Source organism: Impatiens glandulifera, chromosome 1 (genome assembly GCF_907164915.1).
Source record: "Impatiens glandulifera chromosome 1, dImpGla2.1, whole genome shotgun sequence".
Lineage (NCBI taxonomy): Eukaryota > Viridiplantae > Streptophyta > Magnoliopsida > Ericales > Balsaminaceae > Impatiens > Impatiens glandulifera.
Window position 1 is genome coordinate 138,904,937 of NC_061862.1, and position 12,087 is coordinate 138,917,023.

Consider the following 12,087-nt stretch of genomic DNA (forward strand, 5'->3'; position numbering starts at 1 on the left):
TAATGGATCATTCGTCTTTGGCTGTTTTGACAAAGAAGGGTTGGTGTAGTCTTCATCTTTCTTCTGCTTCCTCACTCTTTTTTTGGGAACTACTCCTTTAGGTGGAGTGTTGTATAATTGGAAGTCATCATCATCGTTCTCATCATTCCCAGCCCTCGAATCCTTCCCATCCTTCCCATCGTTCTCATCCTTCCCATCCGTGGCATCCTTCTCAACCTTGACTTTCTTCTCAACCTTCCCAACCTTGAGTTTAACCTTCCCAACCTTGGCTTTCTTCTCAACCTTCTCAACCTTCTCAACCTTGACCTTATCCTTCTTTTTCTCAATTATTTCTTGCATCATATCGGAGAGCAACATCTCCCCACCATCCACCTTTACATCATTCTCAGTCTCACCACCATCCACCTTAACATCAGTCTCAATCTCCCCACCATCCTCCTTTACATCATTCTCAGTCTCACCACCATCCACCTTCACATCAGTCTCAATCTCCCCACCATCCTCCTTCACATTAACACTCTCAGTTTTATCCTCCACCTTCACACCATCCACCTTCACATCGTTCTCAATCTCCCCACCATCCACCTTCACATTAACACTCTCAGTTTTATCCTCCACCTTCCGATCCGTCATCTCCATCTCATTCGTTATCATCTCCTCCACCTTCCCATCCTGCAAAAATAGAATAACAGTGTGGTCAGCGTTTACTTCCCGAAACATATGACTTCGCTAATCAAAACTTACCTCAGTTTTATCCTCCACCTTCACACTCTCCTCCTCCACCTTCCCATCCTTCATCTCCATCTCATTCGTCATCATCTCCTCCACCTTCCCATCCTGCAAAAAGAAAACAACAGTGTGGTCAGCGTTTACTTCCCGAAACAACATTTGACTTCACTAAGTAAAACTTACTTCAGTTATATCCTCCACCTTCTCACTCTCCTCCTCCACCTTCCCATCCTTCATCTCCATGTCATTCGTCTTCATCTCCTCCACATTCCCTTCCTGCAAAAATAAAACAACAGTGTGGTTAGTTAAGAACAACAAAAGATAATTACTTAACGAAGCGTTAAGTACTTAACGAAGCGTTAAGTACTTAACGAAGCGTTAAGTACTTAACGAAGCGTTAAGTACTTAACGAAGCGTTAAGTACTTAACGAAGCGTTAAGTACTTAACGAAGCGTTAAGTACTTAACGAAGCGTTAAGTACTTAACGAAGCGATAAGTATCTTCATCTTACCTCAGTCTTGCCCTTCTTTTCCAATTTGCTCTTCTTCTTCTTCTTCTTCCTCTCCTCCTCCATACTATCTAATTTGACAATTAACGTGGCCATCCTTTGGTTGGATTTGGCTAATAACTGTTCGCACATACTAACAACCAACTTTTTCATATAAGCCTTGTGATTTGTTTGAGTTTCTTCGTAAGCTGTTTTCATCTCTTTGAGCTCCTCCTTCACCTCTTTGATGAGTTCCTCCTTCAGCGCTTTTACCTCCTCTTTCAGCTCTTCACATTTACATCCAACAGAAGATGTTGGAGGTAATCCAGGACTAGTAGCGGATGGAGGGCTAGGAATGTGGGCAGGACTAGATTCATAAGCAAGCTTCCTCTTCAGGTTTACGGCTTCTTTGAGATTAAGCGCAGCCTTTCTCTTCCGGGTGTTTGGTTTGGAAGTAGGTTCTTCATGTTCATCCTCAGGTTCACTTCCCTCCTCTTCATCATCATAATCCTCCTTCACTAACTTCCCTTCTGTAAATCCCTCAAAAAATTCATCAGTTGACTCATCTATTTGTTCAAAGTCCTCACCACTGTATAACCTCTTCTCCATGGAGGACTCTTCCATCTCAGTCAGATCCGTTGTCTCCAGGACAGTCTTTATCTCGATCAAGGTGTTCTTCCTGTTGGAATGATAGACTAACAACCTTGGGCGTAGAGGATCATTAAGCTCATTCTTTCTAGCAAATTTAGGAACAAAACCTTTGATGACCTCATATGTCCACACTTGAAATGCCAGTGCAAACCCATAAATGTTATAAGCAAAAGGAGCATAAGGATCAGTAGTACTCTTCTTCTTCTTCTTATAATATGTGTGACTGAGATGTCTCATGTTCTTGTTCAAACCCTTGAGGGTGGCTCTAAAGGTCACTTTCCCCCAAGGAAATCGGAGGAAACTTTCCTCGTCTTCGACCATGTGGAGGATTTTGGCAAATACCACCCTCCTTGGGTCAAATGAAAATAGGTACAGGCAAATCAAGCATACCAGCCCCATCTTCCAGGCATCTTCCTTATCTCTACATCTCAAAAAAGCAGTCTCCAAGTCTTGCATTACCACACTCGACTTCCCTTTAAAATATTTTACCAACAGAGGTGGACAACCTCGGCATTCTTCTTCGTTCACCTCAGGAAACCTTCCGAAGTTTAGGCCCGTCACCAAGGCGTACTCTTTCATACCAAACACAAGTTCTTGCCCATTGATATTGAAAGTAATCTCCTTGGAGGTTGAGGTTACCCTCCTAAGCAACATGTGATGTACAATAGTTCCTGAGAACTGCAACACTGGCGCAGAGACTATATATCGGAATTGGGTATTGTACACCTTCTCCACAAGATCCATTTCCTCAAACTTCGTTACAATCTTCTTAAGGCAGAGGGCGCTTTTCCAAGAAATCCGTCCAGGGAAATCAGGAACGGTGGTTTCTGCCATCTACAAAAGGAACAACAACAAAAATGTAAGATCATATACATAGACCACATCAAACGTTAAGTACTTAACGAAGCGTTAAGTACTTAACGAAGCGTTAAGTACTTAACGAAGCGTTAAGTACTTAACGAAGCGTTAAGTACTTAGCGAAGCGTTAAGTACTTAGCGAAGCGTTAAGTACTTAACGAAGCGTTAAGTACTTCGCGAATCCCTAAACCAGAAACAATAACCAACAACCAGAAACAAACATGCAAATATAATGCAATCATCAATAACCAGAAACAAACATTAAACGCTAAACCTAACCAAATAAACTGAAACAGCCAAAACCCTAAAACTAAACATGCAAATATGAAAACCCATAACCAAAAAAAGACATGCAACAACCAAAATAAAACTAACCTGAGATTTATGGGGAATAAATGATAGAGAGGGAGGACACGAGGGGGACGGGAAGATCGGCCTTGTCAATGTGTTCTTCAGTGAGACGGTTGTAGAGAGAGAGGAATCGAGAGGATAGAAGAGGGAAAGAAATGAATGTCCAAATGTTTTATTTTTTAAAACATATGGTATGGCGCGTGCATATACGCGCGCCTCTTCGTCTTCCTACGCGCGCGTGCCGAAGCGTTAAGTACTTAACGAAGCGTTAAGTACTTAACGAAGCGTTATGTACTTAGCGAAGCGTTAAGTACTTAACGAAGCGTTAAGTACTTAACGCTTCGCTAAGTACATAACGCTTCGTTAAGTACTTAACGCTTCGTTAAGTAACTAGCAGAAACGATATCATCTGCAAATATCATCACAGCCAAAAGAACAATCAATAAGATGAACCAATATGAACTAATAAACCAATATATGAACAAATATGAACATATATGAACAAATATAACCCAATATGAACAAATATGATTCAATATGAACAAATATCACCAAAAAGAACATATTTAGGGTTAGGGTTTCATTAAGAAATACAAATAAGAACATAAATCTGTTATACAAACATAGATTCGGGGATTAGGTTTCTTATCTTGTAGATTTCATTCATAATAGTCGACGTCGCCGGAGTTTACGCCGCCGGCGACAAAATCCGGAGGAAAGAAAGGAGGAGAGAGAAAGAAAATGAGAGAAATGAAAAAATTTGAGTATATATATCAATACCGTTTCACTTCGCGAAACGCGGAGTCCCTTCGCGTTACGCGAAAAGGGTAAAATCGTCAAAAAAAAAATAAGTGGTCATCAGATCAAAAATTATTAAACATTACCACGGATGCAAATAGCCTTATTTGTAGGGTCATTTCATCCAATTTCCCGATGAGACAGTGTTGTTATTTAAGATAGAGTTAATATTTTTTTTAATATATCTATAGTTAACTATTTTAACTTATTTTAATCAATAACTAATTAAAAACTTAATTACTAATTTGCTTACTGAATCAAGTCTTAAAATTATTTATTTATGAGTAATGACATAATTGTAATAGTAGTGTAAATGGTTGATGTTTAGAAAGAGATGATCATATGTAAATGAAATTTTTATAATTTTTATATACCATGATTTATTATTGAAAAAAATAAGAATAAAAGATGATAATGTAATGTAGAAATCAGAAAAGGTAGAATTATGTTGAACCTAAATTGAATTATGTTGAACCTAAATTTAGTGATTTGTCTTACTCAAAACTCTAATTTTAAGCTTTAATTTCATGACCTTAATTCTAAGAACACTACTAAATCCACTCACTAAAGGATTAAAACTCTATTTTGGTGTTTGTTACGAACCTCACAAAGATATGATTCACTTTAAGTTAAGTCGTATTAACTAAAAATTCGAACTAGTGACATTTAATTTCTTAGGAATCACTTTTGTTACTTGAGCTAACTTAGTAGATAATAAAACAAATACTAAAACTCCATCGAGAATTTCACATTCAATTCTAAATTTATATCCAAATACAATAAGTTGGGTTAGATAACCATGAAATTGGAATCTGGATCTTTAATTCAAATTTTTAAGCAGGGTAAAGCATTTAAAACTAAGAAATGGAATTTTAATTTTAATTTTAATTTTAATAAAACTAAAACAAATGTGAATTAGGAATTTACGTAAATAATATGTTCATGAAAGACATTGTAGAAGGATTTACTAACATTAAGCTTGTTCAAATATGTACCATGTTTAAGTGTCCATGTACTCTTTCTTTAACAACAAGAAATTTAATGTCAATAAATTTTGACTTTGTTGTACTTTTGTTGTTATTGAAATACAACATGGCTGATATATTGTGATAGTACAATTTTAGTGGTCTTTTTAATTTCTTCCATAATACTAATCCTTGATAAAAATTTTTAGTCATAAACCATTATTTAATGCCTCATAATATTGTAACCCATGGGAAACCCGTATTGGGCCCAAAATGGCTCAAGGTTCAATAATTTCAGTCTTGTTTTGCGTGTCATTTTTTTTTAAAAAATAAATATTATTTTAAAAAATTTAAATAATTCCTGAGATCTTTTGAAATTAATTAATTTCGGTTCAAATTTAAATAATTTGCAGATTTGTAGTAATCAAATTACAATTTATTTTTTTGAAATTCGTTATTTAAATTAATTTTTAATAATTAATTTAGAAGATTATTTATTTAAAAATAAAGTCGCCAATTAGTTTTTAAAAATCAATAAAAAAAGTTTACGTGTACAAACGTATTTTAGCTAGAGTATCATTTTAGTTCGAGTTTGGTGATACTTGGGGAATGACTTTCGCGCTTCATCTTCTATATCCATTTAAAATGTTCTCTATTTTATAATTTTCATTTCGAAAATCGGTTTTTAACGTTTTAGTTTTAACCGATTATTTTTTCGATCCTAGGCATGCGTAGCTTTTAGCGTTATTTAAGATATTGTAAAACAATTGTAAACACTAAAAATCTACATCCCAATTTATAATATTAAAATAATTATTTTGATATATATTTTAAAAAATAAAATCAAAATAACTAACCCATGGCAAAAACTCAATTAAAACAATTAATAATGATTAATTATTGTAATAATTAATTAATCAAATTAATTAGGGGAAAAGGCCAAAACAAAAAAAAAATAAATTATTTGGAATAAATGTTTTACTCATTTTATCTTAAAATAATTTTAGAAAAACTTAAGGGATAAAAAATAAATAATTTAGAATGAAATGTGGTACCCATTTCATCTCCAAAAAATATTTTTTAACCTTAAAATATATAAAATAAAATAAATAAAATAAATTGGTAAAATATTTACAATATTAATTTTAATATTTTATGTATTTAAAAATATCAAAACTAAATCCAAAAGGGTGAAAGAAAAATCAATTTCAAACAATCTCTTAAGGTTTTAAATAAAAAATAAAATTCGTAATCGGGTGTAGCCAAAATTCTATGAAATGGCTAGAGTCAAAACCACGCCCGCTGGATGAGCATTGAATCTTCATCCAACGCTCTAGGCGCGCCCGCGTAGCCCGTTGCAGCCGAAGACGCGTGCGACCAAGAAGTAGGTGATCAGGGCAGAGTTGAAGAAGCGCTGGCAACAACCTTGCTCCAACAGTAGAATGAAGAAGCGCTGACTAAAGTCTTGCTTTATTAGCACAACTATGTTGCGCTAACAGTCTAGTAGCGAACAACAATGTTGCACCAACAACTGTGTTGCGCTAACAACCGAGTAGCGAACATCAGAGTTGCATCAACAATTGGGTTGCCAACAACAATATTGGGGCAACAATATATTTGCGTCAATAGTTGGGTTACCAACAGTAGTGTTGCGGCAATAGCTGAGTTGCGGCAATAGCTAAGTTGCGTCAACATCTGAGTTGCGTCAATAGTTGAGATGCGTCAACAACTGAGTTGCGCCAACAACTAACTTCCTTATCAAGAGAGTTGATCATCCGTAGAGCTCGACATCAGCCATCTTCTACATCAGCTTAAGACGCCAAAATATACAACTACCACATATACGATTATTCCACTAGCCCGCGCAGTACTATCCCGTACGTCACGTTCTACCGAATATTCTGCAGTACTATCCCATACGCCACGTTCTACCGAATATTCCGCGCAATACTATCATATACGCCTGGCGTACAACAAACGAAAATTTGCCACGTATCTACGAGATAGATTCAACTGTTGCCATGCACTCAATATAAAAAATACATTGGAGTACAACGACGAATCTCTTGATCTCTTTCGGTGAATTTACGCTTGATCGCTAAATCTCCGTATCTCACGATCCAAAAAGCTCTTTCATTAATCTCTCACTAAATTTATTATGCTAATCACTACAATAAGCTGAGCGATAATATTTTGTACTACCTGATAGTTATTTCAGTATTGTAAGTTGAACAGGACATTGTCTGTTCAACAAAGAGTGATAGTTAGGAGTTTAGAACAGGCAGCTATTAAGACTTATACTCTGAGTGGGTTTGTGTAGAGGATATACAAATCAAAGTCTTCTAGTGGAATCATTTTGGAAACAGAAGAACGGGTGACTCAGGAGTTTTATCTCCGAACATTCATAAAATATTGTGTTGTCTCTTTACTGCTTCATTCATTACTGCATTTGTCGCTTCAAATCTTGTAAGCATTTTCCGCAATTGAAATCGTTCAAGAGCTTGCTACGATTTTTTGAAGAATAGTATTAGATTAAGTTAAATAAAGAGAAAGAAAAATTAATTAAAAGTGAAATAATTAATTAAGGAAAAATATTTTAATAAACTTAGATGAATAAGATTAAATTAATACGACATAGTTTAAGTAATGTGTTCATAAACAAAACTAAGTTGTGTAAATTGTCTATGCGCAAGTACAACTCAAGATGCGCGAGTAGAGGTTAAACTTCTACAGACGGTTAGTTTGAAGAAGTGTGTGAGCAGACGTCTTACTTCTATAGACAGTTAGTCTGAAGAAGTGCGCGAGAAGACGTCTAACTTCTACAGACGTGTTAGTCTGAATAAGTGCACGAGTAGACGTCTAACTTCTACAGACGTGTTAGTTTAAAGAAGTGCACGAGTAGACATCTAACTTCTACAGACGGATTAGTCTGAAGAAGTGCGTGAGCAGACGTCTAACTTCTATAGACAGTTTAGTCTGAAAAAATGTGCGAGTAGACGTCTAACTTCTATAGACGTGTTAGTTTGAAGAAGTGCTCGAGTATACGTCTAACTTCTACAGACGAGTTAGTTTGAAGAAGTGCGCAAGTAGACCTCTAATTTCTACAGACGGGTTAGTCTGAAGAAGTGCGCGAGTAGAAGTCTAACTTCTACAGAAGAGTTAGTCTAAAGAAGTGCGTGAGTAGACGTCTAACTTCTACAATAAGATGGGATATCAAGACGATGGCCATGATAGAATATAATGACCTCAATAAGATGGAGCTGTACGATTTTTTCGCCGATTTGAAAGCCTACGAGTTTGAAATAAACTCAAGGAATGAGGAGGAACCATTCATTTCTGTCATAATAAAAGCCCTGTTGACTGCTGAAGAGCTACCTGCCTCGACAGTTGTGAAGTCTGCTAAGAAGATCGGCGACGACGCCATGTCACTATTTGTCAAGAAGTTTGGCAAATTCATGTGAAAGAATCATTCTAACTCTAATTCTAATAGAAACAATTTTAAGAATGATTCAAATGCTAATTTAAAATGATTTAACTGTGAAAAATTAGGTCATTTCAAGGCTGACTACAGAAAGCCCAAAATGGACGACAAGAAACCATTTGATAGAAGGAACAAGAAGGAACATAAAGCTCTAGATGATGAAAGCAAGAACAAATGGGCTGATAGTGACTCAGATGACAACTCATCAAGCGAAAGTGAGGACGAAAGTGTTAAATGATTCATGACAGACGACATTGAGGTATTTGACTTCACTTCTAACGAATTCACGGGAGATGATCTAACTATTGCACTCAATGAAATGGTCATTGAGTATAAGAAACCGTCAGACTCTTTTAATGAAATAAACTTAAAAACAAATCTGACAGTACAAGTTCTTCATCTCAAAACAATGAACTGGAAGTTTTGACAAACAAAATAAATGAGCTCTCAACTGAGAATGAGAAGCTCAAAGAAATAATCCATTTTTTTTTGTTGAAAACCAAATATTAAACTACGTGGTTAGTTCTTGGACAAAGTCTTAAAATGTTGTCAAACAGCTAATTATGTAGCAAAGACATGCCGGATACAAATCTAGTTTAGGATTTGTTAAAAGCAATCCAACCGAGTCTAGCAAAAAATTTAACCTAGTAAAAGGCAAGCTTCATCCCATAAGCTTCGTCAAGGAAAATCTATATATATAATGATACTTAATTTTTAAAGTGTTCGGATTGCCGGGTCGAGAGCTGTGGTTAATTTGGATATTTATGTGAGAGTAAATGGATACTTGGGTCGGATTGTGAGTTGACCCGCCCATAAACTTAAAAGGGTTAAAAATAAATTTAAAAATGTTATTTGTAGGTTTCAAACTTGCAACCTAATAAAACAAGTACAACCCTTTAACCAACTAGGCTAACAACCCTTTATATTTAATATTCAACACCAAATTTGATTACCGCGAGACATTTTAACAATAAAAGTTCAATTTTTTAACTAACTAATCTCTCTCTATATATATATATAATGATGCTTAATTTTTAAAGTGTCCGGATTACCGGGTCGAAAGTTGTGGTTAATTTGGATATTTATGTGAGAGTAAATGGATATTTGGGTCGGATTGTGGGTTGACCCGTCCATAAACTTAAAACGGTTAAAAATAAATTATAAAATGTTATTTGTAGGTTTCGAACTTGCAACCTAACAAAATAAATACAACACTTTAACCAACTAGGCTAACAATACTTTATATTTAAGATTCAACACCAAATTTAATGAACGCGAGATATTTAATCAATAAAAGTTCAAATTTTTAACTAACTAATCTATATATATAATTATGCTTAATTTTTAAAGTGTCCGGATTGCCGGGTCGAGAGCTGTGGTTAATTTGGATATTTATGTGAGAGTAAATGGATACTTTGGTCGGATTGTGGGTTGACCCGCTATAAACTTAAAACGATTAAAAATAAATTTAAAAATGTTATTTGTAGGTTTCGAACTTGCAACCTAACATAACAAATACAACCTTTAACCAAATGTGATTGAGATGTGCTTTTTCGAGGGATAATAGACCGGTATCATATGAAAGAGGTTAAATAAATATGAATCAAATATTTAATTGACCAAAGTGTGAGGTCACGATGCTAATTATTAAAAAATATGAATCAAATATTTGATTGACAAAGTGAAAGTGTAAAGTCACGAAATGAGAGATTATTCGGAAAAAAATATGTGATGAAACATGTGAGAAAATAAGTTGTTTTATCGAAGTGAATAAAATGTGGAATGAGAGCGTTATATTTTTTATTTTAATAATTTTAAACATTGAATAAATATTATTATAATTTTTTTAATTTATTTTATTTTTATCATTATCCGTGTGCATCGTACGGAAATTTTCCTAGTTTAACTAATACTGGAACTAACCAAAGCGGTGTTGACTTGACTCTAAAAGATAAAATTAAATATGTTAAGCAAACTGACCAAACGTCAAGCTGGCTTAAGCCCAAGAAAAGGGTAGTCAACTAGTCTAGTAAGCAAAAGCGTGACAGAAAGTCAAGAAATTTTTATCAAAATTCATCTTCTAAAGTCAATGGATCATTAGCTGGCAAGAAGACCTCTGCCGAGTCTAAAACATACGCTCTATTAACAACACAAATGGTAGATCCATAAAGATAACTCAAATATGGATCCCCAAGAGACTAATTAACTATTGACCCAAATGAATATGGGTACAAAAGTCATAAATGTATATATATGTGTAGGTAAATCAGGACAACTGGCTGGAAGACTATGTTTGGTATTTGGACAACGGCTACTCAAGGCACATGACATGAAACAGCCAGCTGCTAACAGACATAACAAAATACACATGACCAAAAATCACCTTTGGTGATAACAGTAATGGTAAAACCGTGGGTAAGGGTAACATTGTCCACAGTAACCTTATAATTAACAACGTACTGTTAGTAAAAAATCTATGTTATAACTTAATTAGTATAAGTCAGATGTGTGATAATAGGTACAAAGTAGATTTTCAAAAACATGCATGTCTTGTTAGATATTAGTAGGGGAACATCCTGTTGACAGGAAGTAGAATAGTATATTCATATAAGATGAACTAGAAGAACAAATTATCTAATCATGTATGCATAATTGCTAAATGATCAAAATTGGTTGTGGCATAAAAGACTAAATCATCTAAACTTTAAAACAATTAACAACATATGTTAAAAAGATATTATAACTGGTATTTCTAAACTAAAATTTAGTAAAGATAAGGTTTGCACTACTTGTTAGATGGGAAAACAAGTCAGATCAACTTTTAAAAACAAAGGGAATATCCAATCCGATAGGTGTCTAGAACTATTGCACATGCATCTGTTTGGTCAAATTTCAGTAACCAATTTAGGGGGAATGAGACATACTCTAGTCATAATTTATGATTTTTCTAAATTTACTTGGGTAGTATTTTTAGTATTTAAGGATCAAACTGCTAAAAATTTAATTAAAATCTTTAGAAGACTATAAAATGAAAAATATTTAAACATTATAAAGATTAGAAGTGACAGAGGAACGTAATTTACAAACAAGAATTTGTCGTCTTTCCTTGAGGAATCTGGTATTAAACACGAGTTGTCTAGTTCCAGAACTCAACAACAAAATCGTATTGCTGAAAGGAGGAACAAAACACTGAAAGAAGCAGCTAGATCAATGTTAGCTGATTTTGGTTTGGACAGAAGCCATTAATACATCATTCTTTACTTAAAACAAATCAATGATTAATAAGCGTTTTAACAAAACACCTTATGAAATTTTCTATAGCAGAGTTCCTAAATTATCATATTTTAAGATATTTGGCTGTAAGTATTTTATTCATAATAATGGCAAAACTCACATGACTACTTTTGATGCCAAATCAAATGTTGGCATAATATTAGGTTATTCTTCAATTAGAAAAGCTTATAGAGTTTTTAATAAACAAACTCTAACTGTTAAAGAATCTACTCATGTTGTATTTGATGAATCTGTTGAAAATAACTCTAATGAAATTATTGAAGTGTCTAATAGATTGGAAGCTGCTAATCTCCAATCTGATAGTGATGATGAAGTTTAGGTCAACGGAAATAACCCGTCTGATTATCCAGTTGACCCGGTTGATGTTCAACTAGACAACTAGACTGAAAGACAGCATGCAGTTGGCAGTCTGAATGTTGTTGAAACAACTGATCAGACAATTGACCCTCTAGGACCGAACTTCAAATGAAACA